We start from the raw sequence: 16422 nt of genomic DNA, 5'->3' as shown, positions 1-16422 counted from the left end.
TTGAACACTAATACAGATGGGCCATGTTAAAGTGCGTGTAAATCCAGTTTTATACAATTACTTGGTAAACAGGAGTGGTGCCTGTGAGTGCGTGTGCAGGTGATGAAGCGCGAAAGTGTTGATGGTCAGCACTTCTAAGAAAATGATTGGATATGTTATAATATGGGCGAAGGGTCAAGCAGCAAAGTAAAAGAAAAGGAAAAGGGGGTGGACCAAATATTGCCTTGTTGTTGAGTATAAGAGGTACATGTTTAATGATTACTGTACCGTATGATATTGTGCCAAGAAATATTTCATTGTAGAGTATTATACTGTACATATTTATATGTAGAGTATTATACTGTACATGTACATAAATGAGAAATAACTACATGTATATGAAAAGGGGGATATGATCCGTTGAAACAATCATAGGAAAGTGTTGATATACGGCTTATCCATTCTTAATCAATTTCATTCATTTTTTTTTTTTTTTGGCTTTAGAAATTATAAAACTATGCACAAAATGTTTACAGGTATTTCGTGCCAAATGGGGATATTTATCTTTAACTATGAAAACGGGGATACTGGAATATGAGGTGTTTTTATGAATAATTCATTTTGTTTTATACATGTAGCACCAATGAAATAGACAAAAAACATTTTTTTTTTTTGTCAAAGAATAGAAAAAAAAAATGTAAAAGAATAACAACTTGACTTCCTGATTTTACCTGAGAGTTTACTGTGTAAACGTGGATACACACACATACAAGAATTTCGTGCCAAATGGGGATATTTATCTTTAACTATAAAATTGGGGATACTGTAATACGAGGTGTTTTTTTTTTTTTTTAAATTAAGGAATCTCTTTGTTTCATACATGTAACACCGATTATATATGGAAAAAAAATGGTCAAAGAATAACAACTTAACCTGATTTTATCTGAGAGTTTACTATGTAAACGTGGACACACAGACATATAGGAATTTCGTGTGAAATGGGTATGTTTATTTTTAACTATGAAATTGGCGATATTGGATTTTTTTATAAAGCGTTTTTCTTTTTCTTTTTCAATAAAGAAATCTCTTTGTTTCATACATGCAATGGACACAGACACACAGGAATATAAAGGTAATTTGTATATTTATCTAAATCATAAAATTTGCGATACTGGAATATGAGGCTTTTTTTAAATAAAGAAATCTTTGTTTCAACAAGTAACACCGATTAGATACAAAAATAGTCAAAGAATAACAATAACTTAACCTCTTGATTTCATCTGAGAGTTCACTATATGTAAACGTGGAGACTGGTCTTTAAAATGTAGGTAAGTGTGGATATATACACAGATATTTTTTTATATAATCGGTGTTACATGTATGAAACGAAGAGATTTCTTTCTTAAAAAAGAAAACACCTCGTATTATCCCCAATTTCATAGTTAAATAAATATCCCCATTGGCAACGAAATTCCTGTATGTGTGTGTGTCCACGTTTACATAGTAAACTCTCATATAAAATCAGGAGGTTAAGTTATTGTTATTCTTTGACAGTTTTTTTTTTATTTAATCAGTGTTACATGTATGAAACAAAGAAATTTCTTTATTAAAAAAAACACCTCGTATTACAGTATCGCCAATTTCATAGTTAAAGATAAATATACCCATGTGACGCGCCAATTCCTGTATATGTGTGTGTCCACGTTTACATAGTAAACTCTCAGATAAAATCAGGAGGTTCAGTTATTGTTATTCTTTGACCATTTTGTTTTATATAATCGGTGTTACATGTATGAAACAAAGAAATTTCTTTATTAAAAAAAAAAAAAAAAACGCCTCATATTCCAGTATCCCCAATTTCATAGTTAGAGATAAATATCCCCATTTGGCACGAAATTCCTGTATGTGTGTGTATCCACGTTTACATAGCAAACTCTCAGATAAAATCAGGAGGTCATGTTATTGTTATTCTGACAAAAAAGAATTTTTTTTTCTATTTTACTGGTGCTACAGGTATGAAACAAAGTGAGTTATTCATAAAAATACCTCATATTCCAGTATCCCCAATTTCATAGTTCAAGATAAATATCCCCATTTGGCACGAAATTCCTGTATATGTGTGTATCCGCGTTTACATAGTAAACTCTCATATAAAATCAAGTTTCAAGTTTCAAGTTTATTTCATATTTCCATTTCATTGATGGGATTACAAAATGATTGACAATAAAACAAAAGTACAAAACATATACAACCATATCTTATGTTTGAAGAAAAAAAGACAAACAAACACTACACACAAATATAAATGGTCATTTTCATCTGAGAATATCACAAATAAATGTCAGAAATATGATGGGGCCTACATAAAAGCAATGATGCTTGTAAAAACTGTAGGTTCCCGAATTTATAGGCGTGAAATTATACGGAGAACGGACATGTTTATCTCGACCAACTTAAATTGTACCAGTGAAAAAATCAGTATTAAAAACGAACTATCGAACCACATGAATACTTTACTATCGCTTAAACGAGACTGTACATATTTCGCCGTGTTTACACACACACACACACACACACACACACACAAAGTGCTATCATAACGGTATCGTCAAATAACTTGGAGCTGCAGACAAAGACAAAAGACTGGGGGTATTAAAAAAAAAATGTTACTAAGAGCCGGGTAGTGTGTGTCCACTAAGTAATAGCCGTTTTATTTTGCGTTTGAAGGTGAATAAGGATAAGGAAGAAGTAATATCTTGAGGGAGGTCATTCCAGTATCTGGGTCCAGTAAACATAATTGTTTTCTTTTCAAAAATAGTGCGAGTACGGGGAAGGTGATAAGCGTCACTCTGACGAGTGGGGTAGCAATGAATAGAGCAATTTCTTTTGAACATGTGAATAAAAACGGATGGTAATTCATTAGTTGTTAGTTTATACATGAAAATTCCAAGATTATAATAAAATAGGTCTGGAATTTTCAGAATTCTGTTTAGATTAAAAAAAAATTATGAGCAAAATATCCGGCGTGGTTTATAATTCTTATTGCACGCTTTTGAATACGAAGAAGGGAATCTAATAGTAAATTGATTGCATTTCCCCACGCCAAAATTCCATAATTAAAGTGTGGAGATATTAAAGAAGATATTCCAGATATCAAAGAAGAATATATCAGGAGGTTAAGTTATTGTTATTCTTTGACATTTTTTTTTTCTATTTAATCGGTGTTACATGTATGAAACAAAGAGATTTCTTTTAAAAAAACTCGTATTACAGAATCGCCAATTTCATAGTTAAAGATAAATATATCCATGTGACACGAAATTCCTGTATATGTGTGTGTCCATGTTTACATAGTAAACTCTCATATAAAATCTGGTCAAGTTCTTCTTATTCTTTGACAAGAAAAAAAAAGTTTTTTGTCTATTTCATTGGTGCTACATGTATAAAACAAAATGAATTATTCATAAAAACACCTCATATTCCAGTATCCCCTATATTTCATAGTTAAAGATAAATATCCCCATTTGGCACGAAATTCCTGTATGTGTGTGTGTCCACGTTTACATAGTAAACTCAGATAAAATCAGGAGGTTAAATTATTGTTAGACTTTGATCTATTTTTTTATTTAATCGGTGTTACATGCATGGAAAAAAGAAATTTCTTTGTTGAAAAAAAAAAACGCCTCATATTCCAGTATCCCCAATTTCATAGTTAAAGATAAATATCCCCATTTAGCACGAAGTTTCTGTATGTCTGTGTGTCCACGTTTACATAGTAAACTCTCATAGAAAATCAGGAGGTCAAGTTGTTGTTATTCTTTGACAATTTCTTTTTTATTTGATCGGTGTTACATGTATGAAACATAGAGATTTCTTTATTTAAAAAAACACCTCGTATTACAGTATCGCCAATTTCATAGTTAAAGATAAATATACCCATGTGACACGAAATTCCTCTATATATGTGTGTGTCCATGTTTACACAGTAAACTCTCAGATAAAATTAGGAGGTTCAGTTATTGTTATTCTTTGACCATTTCGTTTTATATAATCGGTGTTACATGTATGAAACAAAGAAATTTCTTTATTAAAACAAAACGCCTCATATTCCAGTATCCCCAATTTCATAGTTAGAGATAAATATCCCCATTTGGCACGAAATTCCTGTATGTGTGTGTATCCACGTTTACATATTAAACTCTCAGATAAAATCAGGAGGTCAAGTAATTGTTATTCTTTGACAAAAAAAAAAAAAAAAAAAAATGTTTTTTTTTTTTATTTTATTGGTGGTACAGGTATGAAACAAAGTGAGTTATTAATGAAAATACCTCATAATCCAGTATCCCCAATTTCATAGTTAAAGATAAATATCCCCATTTGGCACGAAATTCCTGTATTATGTGTGTATCCACGTTTACATAGTAAACTCTCAGATAAAATCAGGAGGTCAAGTTATTGTTATTCTTTGACAAAAAATGTTTTTTTCAATTTTAATGGTGCTACATATATAAAACAAAGTAAATTATTCATAAAAACACCTCATATTCCAGTATCCCCAATTTCATAGTTAAAGATAAATATCCCCATTTGGCACGAAATACCAGTATGTGTGTGTGTGTGTGTGTGTGTGTGTGTGTGCGTGTACAGAAGTTGCTGGAACTGCAAAATATAACTTGCAAATTCTATAAAACATACAATGTAGTGTTCAAGAGATTGAACTAGATATATCGCTACGGCGACTGATATGCCTCTGCCATAATGCATGGTTCTCCTAATAGGTCTATAGTACAATGTCTTGACAATGTGTGATGACAGTTTCAAACAATTGGCAAAATATTAAAATGACAGGTTTGACACAAATGTGCTGAATGTTCACTTTCCTAGAACTAGGTTCAATTGGATGAATGATTAAAATGTCAGAGTGCAGGTATTTGGGGAACTGATGATTTTTACTTGACTTTTGACCCTTTTATAAGTTTATGCATTGAGTAATTTTTCAAGGTATTGAGAAAAAGTATAATTTCAGTATCAAATGGGAAAATAGCATTATCTAAACCTGGCCTTTGACCTTTGACCTCACAGTTCCAAAGAGAATCACTGTTAGGTTGAACATGCATAAATATGTAAGTTTCATGATGATACAGTATTCATCGCATAATCGGGACAGGTTGGGAGTAGCAAACACGGCCCCTTTAAGCGGGGTGCCCGATTTCGCGATGAGCACTCACCATACACTAACGGCATACGACATGTACAAGTGTACATTATGTAGTGCACATACACACACACACACACACACACACACATGCATACTGACGTACTGTACATGTACATGAATACACAACCACGCTACCCCTCGGCGCGACCCTCTAGCTGTCCCTGCATTCTCGCAATGATGTAGAGTAATCGCAACCGGGTTCTTCTTCTGTCACCTCTCTTCGAACACAAAATATGTGGATTAACATTCTTGGACACGTAGGGCGTTCTGTATAAATACATATCCACAACCATGGGACATGATTACCCAGAACTGATGTGGGAACGTCAATGAAAAGTCCTTCAATCATTCAATCATCACGGCTTGATTGTTTACTTGCCGCGATCACTGCACTGTACATGTGTTGTAGCGATCTAGCTCGCCATATATACACATGTACAGAAAAGCGAAGGCGGGCAGCGAGCTGAAATGTACGTGTACTGGATGGACGGAGGTCAAAACACACCAGTCCGAAGCTTGCTTTGTAAGTTTGATGTAAACGACAACTGATAGGGAATCTTTGAAATATTGTGGTATTTTGGTAGATTTTTTGTGTAAAATATCAACAAAATCAAAGATCGCTTGAAGAAAAATTGTCCCGTTTATCAGAGGTCCCCGCCCGATTATCCAGTGAAAATAACGTGCATTGGAAATGTTTCTGGGAAGCGTATGTCATTTAAGCGAGGTTCCCGATTATCAGATGCCCGATTATGCGATGAATACTGTACCTTGAGTTACTTTTGAGATATGGAGGAAAAAGTGCAATTCAGCACTTTCACTTGACCTTTGACCTTTTGGCAAGAAACCTCCCACAGAATATATATTGGGTAATACATGTATACATCAAGTTAGAAAAAAAAAATCCTTCATTCATTGCATAAATATAAGGAAAGTAGTGATATTTTGAGAAGTTGACCTTGACCTTTGACCCCCTGACCTTTGACCCATGACCCCCAACTTCTCTAGATAATCACTGCCATCGGTACAAGCATATATACTAAGTTCCATGAAGATACCTTGCGAGATATGGAGAAAAACATGAAATTTCAATTTTTTTTTCACAAAATAACCTGTGACCTTTGACCTTTGACCCTGTGACCCTAAAATCCACACAAAGTATTATCCCCCAAGGATATACCCTCATACCAAGTTTGATGTAAAACCACCACACGGTTCTTGAGATATCAACAAAAACAAAATGGGACGGACGGACGGACGGACGACCCGAAAACATAATGCCTCTGGCCACTTCGTTGCGGAGGCATAAAAAGTTCAATCAACAACAACAAAAAAGGGGGGGGTAGAATTACAACCATTGTTCCAAATATCTGGTAGAATGGCACCCTTGTCATTTTGATTTTCGACATTTTACTGAAAATGAAGATTTAGAATTGACAACATAAAGTAGAGATCAAGCTCTACGATGTGATACCAATAACTCAATAACCCCCAAAATTGCGATAATGCCCTTCTTGTTGTCAGGCGACCATATCATGAATCATTAGTAACAATTAGCTTTGTGCAGGATCACCTATGTACATTGTGTGAGGCACATCCCTAACTTTTGATTTTGCAGAAGAGGATGAAACCTTGCCCTATTTGCGAGTTGCCCTCAACACATAGTCACATCTGTGATCACTAAAAGAAGTCACAATCATGGCACTGGTTTTCCTTCACAATGCCAGAATTGGCAGATTGCCGCACATACATTGGCCATCTGAAATTTATTCTGAAGGACAAAATGGAAGCAGTGTCGGTAGAAAGAAAGAAGAGACTGTCCAAGCATGTCGGATAAACTGGAAGCAGCTGTTTGTCCGATATTATCGTACCATGGACAATGATGCTGGATATCCAACTGCCAAATACAATCTAGAACATCAAGTAGTCAGGAAAATCATCAAAGCATCCAGCGGCATCCAATACACATTAAGACATACAGTGCACTGTATGAATGAACTTGTGACACACTTATTCATTCTCACTACTCATGGTTTAGTGCATGATCGTTAAGAAATTTGAAGCATGAAAGTCTTCACGAATGAAAACTCATTCTTGATCGGGATGAATACTGTAGAAAGAGCCGATGCTGTATCCACATGTTATGTTGAAATATGACATTGATTCCAGCGATAGCAGGCAAACTACAAGAACTTGATGTGAAAACTCAGGTCATCATCACTAGGGTCATGGTCAGAAAGGACCTAGGAACAATGTGCTTCATGGATCGATCTACATTGTAGGACCCCGTTTACAGTGAGTGAATGGCCACGGCCGAGCCCGGCCTTCATTTCAGTGTAAACGCGCAGAAGGCCCAATGCGGGGCCAAAATCAGCCGCGCATTTGGTCAAGCGTTTGGATGTTCGAACAAACCAGGCAATGGCCATAAGAAAAGTTTCTTTGCTATTCCGAACCCTGCAAATGAGTGGGAAAGGTGCGCCAGATGGCTTGCCAATATTGGAATCAACAAATTTGACATCAAAACGTACAAATATTGCAAGAATGGAGTCGTCTGTGAGGATCATTCTGAGCGAGCTGGAGTGCTTCCAAAAGGACATGATGGCGAAGTTGATGGAATACACGCTGAAGAAAAAGTTTCTGAAACCTGACGCTGTTCCCACGACTTTCGCTCATCGGCCGCCTCAAGCTTTGAAGAGAAGTAACACAAAGCAGAGACAGGAAAGATGCAATCGGCAGCAAGTAAGTTTTGACAAGATTTTATGATAGTCAAAGGTGGATATTATCAGCTAAGCACGAAATTATTGCTTGTGCTTGCTAGCGAAAGCTTCTGCTCTCAAGCAGTTGCTTGCTTTTATGCATACGGATTCAAGTAAAAGGCTAGCACAAGCAATTGCTAGCGTTTATGCATCCGGCCCATTGTAAATTAATTTAAATATTACTTGTTTTGGAGGTTGTGAATTAGTGTGTGGTGAGCAAGGAGAGAGGGCCTACCTAGCTACCTGTACCTTACCTGTAAAATCAAGTACCCGGTAGTCCTAAGCCTTCAGAATCATTCCTTACGATGATTGATAAAGTGGTAGAGCCCTTTAGAGACTATCATTAAGTGATAAGCTTATTTTGCCACTGTTTATGCATCGACAAAGACCTACATTCTGTATTTGTTGTGTAAACATCAAAAACAAACAAACAAACAAACAGAGAATTCAACTTCAGGTGTAGATGAGATGCTCTGCAGCCTCATGTCTTGATTTAAGTTTAATGCAACAGTTCCAGGGCTGGACAAAAACTATTTTTTTTTTTTCTGCTTGCCCAGCTAGCCTGGAACTGGGTGTTATACAATAGTCGGGGGAAGTGCTGGGATCCGGATCCCTTGATTACTTGCCCGAATGTGTAATCTCAGAGCTTTGAAAATTGAAATGAGTAGTTTCTGAAAATATGAAAAGAAAGAATATTGAATAATGTGTCATTGATGGTTGGTCAAAATCTTTCCATTTCCAAAATATTTGTTATACATATGTTGAAATGAAAATTTTAAAAAACACTCACTGCAGGGCAAGTGTTTTTCACATTCACTTGCCCTGCAGTGATTTTTATTTGCCCCTTGGCACGTGCATTTATCAAGCCCTTCGGGCCATGTGGCCCTGTCATTTTTACTGCTGACAGTGTACAAACTACAGCATCTCAATCATCTATACATGATTTTTTATGAATGAATGACCAATTGCATGTTTTTTTATTCAGATGTTGGATAACTTGCTAGCAGTACAAGAATCAAGTTCTCCAATCCAAGATTCCATTGAAACAGAAGCCGGTCCATCAACATCGAGACATGGTGATTCCGATACACATACTACGCCCACACCTACAAAGGATGAGGCTGGCTCCTCTGCTGTTTATGATCCACACGATGCTGATTAATCAGATCTGCGGATTCTGCTCAGATCCCATATTTCCCAGAGTCTTTCTGAAATGTCAAAGTGCCAGAACCATGAGAGGTAATAAGACAGGTGCGTGTCAGGAGACCGACACCCATGAGCCATGCAACCAAGGAGGTTGAGTACTACCCCCAATTCCAATACCCTGATATGGCTTCACAAGTTATATTGTGAAATTAGACAATGACATCCCAGTTATACAAATAAAGTGGGATTCTGAAGAAAATGTGGCTGCAATTCGAAACAATGTGGACTATTTGGAAAGAGGATGTGCCTGTAAAAAGAATAAATGTATCAATACAATATGTGAATGCAAACAAGAGGGTAGATTGTGTGGTCCGGGTTGTCGATGCAATGAATGTGCCAATGTGCATACACCAGAAAAATCTGACACATACCTACCTGACAAGGCTTTTAGGGCAGCGTTTGCCGTACTGCAGTCAGAGGTGGTCAAGGAGGATGGAACTCGACTCAAAGTGTTCGAGGAGAAGAAGCCCAATGCCGTGCATGTCAACCGACCTATTCTCGAAGCCATTGGAGACGAAAACTCTCCGTCAACAGCCGCCGAGTTACTGCGCAACATGGAACTCGAAAGAAAACTCATGCAAGGCCAAGTGATGAAGATCTACTCGGCAAACTCCACACGTCTGCATCGCCTCACAATCTACAACTCGATGATTGACGAAAAACTAGACAGATCTGACGGTGGATTGCAAGGTAGTGGCTCTAAATACCTGTGCACGTTATGCCATGCCACTCGAGAAACAGCTAAGACAGAACTTGGAAGCTTCAAGATAGACAGGACGTACATGGACTATAAATATGTCGACATGTGGTCATGCAAATTTAGCAAAACCCTACAGTCTCTGCGGTTGCAGTTCACCATTCACCAAAAAACGTTCACACATTCAACCAAGACGATGTTGTCACGTTAAACCTTCGAGAAGCCTTCTACAGGAAGGACAAACGCGAATTGTTTGTATTACAAATGCTGGGAGGGAGAAAGACTTAGATATGTGGATTTTATGTCCCTGTACCTGAACATAAACAAGTACGGGTCTTACCCCTTGGGCCATCCACAGGCCATCACTTCTCATTTTCTAGATGTATCTGCCTAGTACGGGTTAGCCATGAGAAGGTATCACCCAAAAAATCCTCCTACACCCAGTATTGCCGATCAAAATCAATGGGAAACTAATGTTTTCACTCTGTCACACATGCGCAAAGAGTGCATCAACCTGGCACTTGTAATACCTGCCGGCTCAGCCAACACAGAATGTGGCTTTAGTCAGCTATAACTTCTCAAGACTGCTCAGTGACTCTGTCGCACATGCACAGAGACAAGACAAAGGACTTAGTGCACCCACGGTACTCAGGAGTGACTGCTCCAAAGCACTTGGGTTTACAAAGTAATCGAAATTGAATCCATTTGGCATTTTTCAAAAAAAGCCGAGTATGACCCTGATATAAACACAGAGGGTTTATTTACATCTCACATCAACACTCTCCTAAAAATCAAACAAGAAGCCTCTGGATGGCCAAAGTGAGTAAAATCCGAAGAGGACCAGGCTCAGTACATCAAGGACTGCCATCTAAATGAGGGGATATGGTTGGAGCCAGACAAAATTTTCGAGATCAAGGATTTGCCGTCCCTGTCAAAACTCATGTTGAATTCTTTGGGGGGACGTTTCGGTATGAGGACCAATCTACCGAGTGTCTAAGTCATAAATTGTCTGCACAAAATTGTACTCCACGCTGACTTCCGATCAAATCATCGTCACTGATTTGAACTTTGTCACCGAAGAAGTGATTGAGGTCAAGTTGGTAAAAAGGGATGAATTTGATGTGCAAAGGCCCTGTAATCCCTATGAGTTTTCTTTTAAACATTAATCATCAGCTCTGATCTGTCATCCCAAGTTTGCAACCTGCACTGCATGTCCTACATACTTTAAAGAATTCGCAGTCAAAATTAGTAGTAAATACATTGACTTTCCAAATTCAGTTCAGGTTGATTATTTTTACTCATTAATACAAAGTTTTTTAAGGATTATTTTTATTATTTTCTCTTGCAGATGCAAGACAGTGACAAATGCCTCATGGAGTTATGTGATCGGTCTTCTCAAAGAAGATTTTCCACACATATATGCTCTCTCATCGACCTGGCACTTACAATACAGGCCAGCTCAGCCGACGCAGAACGTGGCTTTAGTCAGCTAAAACTTCTCAAAACTGCCCAGCGTACAAGGCTCAACAATGATGCTGTGTGCGACCAGATGATGGTTGGACTGCACTCCCCCAGCATCAAAGAGTTTGACCCATGCCCAGCAATACAACTGTGGAACACCGCAGGACCAAGGAGGCGGCGCTTTGAAGTTGACAGCAGTGACAGCGAGGAGGATTAATGGTTGTACCTATATTGCTTATCAAGCCAAGACAATTTAAGAACCTGTGTGTCACAATACAGATACTAAACATGATGATGATGATGAACCGATGATGACAACGAACCAGTGATAATTGATATAAATACAACGGCAAAAAAAAGATGAAAAAGTATTAGAATTTTTACACTATAACAGCAAGTAGATTAATGTAGATTGTCACTCAATACAAAATCCCATGACATTTGCTGATTTTATAAGTTAACATCATGGGGGGGGGGGGGGCACCATAGTTATATTCATGTTGGGTAGCTGGTTGTAATCCAATAATTCAAAAATATTCAGGCCCTCCATAAATCAACATTTCATCATGCAATTAAAAAACAAGACGGACTAGTTAAAAATTTCTGTTGGGTAATTAAAAATTTTGCGGACTAGCCAAAATTGATTCTAACTTGTCCACCTGGCAAGTTAAAAACAAAAAAACAAACAAAACAAAAACAAAAAACAAAAGAAACTCAAGCGCGACCCTTGATCTGCCCACAGTATCATTGAATCATTCCACTTCCTGGTTTTGATGAACACTGCAGACGTTATCTCTACGAGGAGATTCTGGAATTTGTAAAGATGATACAATGGACCTTTAAATCTGCCCTTGACCAGATGGCTGAGTATTTTCAAATTTGTTATGTGGAGTGTATGTCCTAATTTCTAGAATTATGACAGAATTGTTTTTACGATGTATCACCTTACATTCAACTGATAGGGTGGGCAAATTGTGCCTCACATGTGATTCGCCAAGTAAGTGCAACCAGTAGTTAAATGTCTAATTTCCTGTTTTTCCTAACTCCAAGATATGAAGAGTCTTTTGGATACTGTATCACTACACAGAGGAAAGTGTAACACTTCTGTTTTCTGTTTGCTCTTTCAGGTATTCTGCATGACTGAGGCACCTTCTTCAGCCGTCTTCATGGAATGAATCACTGCAACTTCACTCAGTTCTACAGACAGACCCATGATAAAACCTTTCTCTAGGGCAAACAATATGTTAGCGTAGCTGTGTCTCGGCATTGGAGACAGAAGCAGTCCATTACCTTCAGAAATCTAAATGATAAAGGAAGCAAAATTGAGAACGAGGAGGAAGATGGCTCAGGTGACCTTGGGCATACACATGCTTCGGTCTATGCTACCCACAAAGACAAGTATGTTCCAAAACTCCAAATGCTTCCTTTGTGTAGCACATCTGCAATAAATAACGAACTAGCATATTGTTTCTGACCACTCCTACCATGCTCTTTGATGTTGAATAAAAAAAGTACTGAGGAGACTTTACATTTGTTTTAAAACTGTTGAAAGATTCAGTGAAACTGAACCAGGGTTGGTCGGCACCCGCAAACACGGAAATGTTGTCCCTTACATCCCCAGTGGTGTTAACTCACTGGAGATCATTAACTCTTTCGAGCTATGAATTAGATGATGCTGCTTGGCAGATGATGTGGAGTATGGGTGGGGAACCGCCAAAAAAAACTAGAAATGTCGCTACAGCGACTGGTTATACCCCCGCCAAACAACATTTCACAAGCTTTGGTCAAAACAACATTTGATAAGCTTTGGTCAAAAAACTGAGGAAGTAGTTAAATCCGCAAGATCTTTCCTTGATCTTCTGCCATTAATATGCCGTTACCATGGCAACGTACTTTCGGGTACTGTCGAAAAATGCGTCTTGCACATCTACAACCAAAGGCACACATCTGTACCAAGTTTCATGGAAATTGGGCAAAAACTGAGGAAGTAGTTTGCAACACAAAATTTTCCATCATTTTGGCTCATAATATGTGAGCTGTTACCATGGCAACATACTTTTTGTCACTGTCAAGAAATGTGTCATGCTGACCTATATCCTAAGACAAACATTCAATATGAATTCCATGAGAATTGGAAGAACACTGATGAAGCAGTTTTGGCATGAAGCATTTTGCCCTATATTTTACCAATAACATGCCGTTACCATGGCAACGCACTTTTTGCCACTGCGGAAATATGTGTCTTGCACATTAACATATTCAGATGAACATCTGTACCTAATTTCATAAAAATTGATCAAAAACTGTGGGAGGAGTTCGCGACGCAAGATTTGCACCCATTTTTGCCCATAATATGCCGTTACCATGGCAACGTACTTTTGGGTACTGTCAAAAAATACGTCTTGCACATCTACAACCCAAGGCACACATCTGTGCCAAGTTTTATGGGAATCGGTTGAAAACTGAGGAAGTAGTTCGCGACGCAAGATTTGTACCCATTTTTGCCCATAATATGCCATTACCATGGCAACGTACTTTTGGGTACTGTCAAAAAATACGTCTTGCACATCTACAACCCAAGGCACACATCTGTGCCAAGTTTTATGGGAATCGGTTGAAAACTGAGGAAGTAGTTCGCGACGCAAGATTTGTACCCATTTTTGCCCATAATATGCCGTTACCATGGCAACGTACTTTTGGGTACTGTCAAAAAATACATCTTGCACATCTACAACCCAAGGCACACATCTGTGCCAAGTTTTATGGGAATCGGTTGAAAACTGAGGAAGTAGTTCGCGACGCAAGATTTGCAACGGACCGACCGCCCGACCGACCGCCCGACCGACCGACCGTCCGCTGATTCCTATATACCCCCTTCAAACTTCGTTTGGCGGGGGTATAAAAAAAAAAAAGTTTTACAAAGGGTGTTTAAGAAAACACTCACATGCCAACAGTGCAAAAAAGCTATCTTCACAAGAAAAGCGTACAAAGCTCACTGAGCAGTGCGTGAGCATAATAAAATGTGCCATCAGCAGAGAACTCTCCAGCTGTCCATGAGTTTGAATGGGTACTCCTGAAGATTGGACACGGCCATGTTGAGATGAATATGATGAGATCTTTCTTTGCACTGAACTGGGAGAGTTGAGTCAAAGATTTGGCGAGATGTATGGGCTTTTACTCGGAGAATGCACAAATATGCAAAAGCTGGGTCAGACCATCACAAGGAATGGGAAATGTTCCAGATTCTTTTTCATGAAACGATTCAAGAACTTGTTCTGCCGTAAGTGAGGAATTGCGTTTCTGCGAATACAACAGCAACTGCTGACGCCGATGGAGCCAAGGAGTGCAGAATCCTTGTTTTAAGTACAATTTGCAGGAACAAATTCTAACCGAAGCCTCGGCTTCAATGAATATACGGCATGGGATTTGACAAAACGACATAGCACTTGTACTAGCAGGCAATCTAATGGTATGTGTAGATAAACATTGGCTTAAATGCATTATGAACGTACAGTAATAATGCATCCTATGTATGCAATGAACATGAGTGAGTCTGCTAGCAGATGGTAGTGTACTCAGGAGTGAGCATGAACCTCTGTTGTATAAAAGAGGACAACATCAAGAAGCCTTGGCTTGTAAGAAGACTCTCCATTAACAGGACTCTTGAGCATGATCAACAAACAAATTTCAAAATATACTAGTAATAAAGATGGGCTCATGAGATACAGTTTTTGTTTCAAGAGAGTAAATTAATGTAAGGATTAACAAATGGCAAAAGTTGACAGAAGGAAGGGATTAGGCCTACTGATTACAGATGCAAGAGTATCAATAAGAATAAGATTATGTGATTAACTAGTTTAAAGACACCCAGTCGCGAGGATACATGGACATATTTCAGCCGCGGGCGGCAGCACGTAAACTCGCTTCCGAAGTTGCTACGAAGCGAAATTGTGTGCGTGCGCAAGACATCCCTAAAGCAATGTATCGCGCTATAGTATCTCGATTGCTTGCTTGATTGATCTGAGCGCGGGACAGTACGTTTTGTGTAATGTGAATTGAATGTATGGTATACTGTATGTACTGTGTGATGTTCGCATGAGCTAGCTAGCTGCCTATACTTCGTACGACTACGCCTTCTGTTCATCGCATCGTCGATCGTCGTCACTCGTCAACTATACTGTAATCTATTAATCGTCAGATCAGATCAGACTAGTGAGTGCAGACCACATTATAGATAGGGTGGCCATCATGGACAATGACACATCGTCATGGGTAGCGGATATTACCGCCGAGTTGTCTATTCTGAACACGGACGATTGGGTCGGAGACCCTGAATCATGTACTTGCCCTGGCGTGTGTAAATTCAGGACGGGGAAGCGACTGTGCCCGTGCAGGGCCAACGGCCACAGTTGCACTGCACAGTGTACCTGTGCCCATGGTAGAAGGGGGCCATCGTCATGGGTAGCGGATATTACCGCCGAGTTGTCTATTCTGAACGCGGACGATTAGGTCGGAGACCCTGTATCATGTACTTGCCCTGGCGTGTGTAAATTCAGGACGGGGAAGCGACTGTGCCCGTGCAGGGCCAACGGCCACAGTTGCACTGCACAGTGTACCTGTGGCCATGGTAGAAGGGGGCCGTGCACCAACCGACATACCATTTCATTATCTTCGGTAAATATGTCTAAAATCTATATCTAATCAATACCAGAATCAAATCACACTAACATTAACAATAACTATATTTGCTAATTAGTAATTTGTCTTGATGAATATCCTATTTTGAAATGTTTGCTTCACTACACTGTCACTGCACTGGTTGTAGCAGAATACATTGAACAGAAAGTTAGAAACTGTCACTGTCAGTGTCAGAAACTAAACACTACAAATATAAACAGAGACCAAGGCTGTAAATACATTGTAAGTGTAACTGTGAGTGTTTATAGCAAATTGTTTATACTAGAAGTCTACATACTAACTAGCCTAACAGTAAAATATTGATGTTAAAGTGTAAGGGGCCGTTCACAATTATCAACATTTTCACGAGCGTACAAACCGTACGCTGGGGGGGAGGGGGTCAGCACCCGGCGTACGCTTTTCAAATTATA

The 16422-nt window shown here is 38.6% G+C and overlaps 1 protein-coding gene across 3 annotated transcripts in view; it reads right to left on the bottom strand.

Annotated features, from left to right (window-relative positions):
* The window catches only part of LOC140237911 (UDP-N-acetylglucosamine transferase subunit ALG13-like), a 43218-nt gene that overhangs the window by 7499 nt on the left and 19297 nt on the right, over positions 1-16422 (bottom strand). The window lies entirely within an intron of this gene.

This window comes from Diadema setosum, chromosome 14 (genome assembly GCF_964275005.1).
Source record: "Diadema setosum chromosome 14, eeDiaSeto1, whole genome shotgun sequence".
Lineage (NCBI taxonomy): Eukaryota > Metazoa > Echinodermata > Echinoidea > Diadematoida > Diadematidae > Diadema > Diadema setosum.
This window is presented reverse-complemented; position numbering and strand designations above follow the sequence as displayed.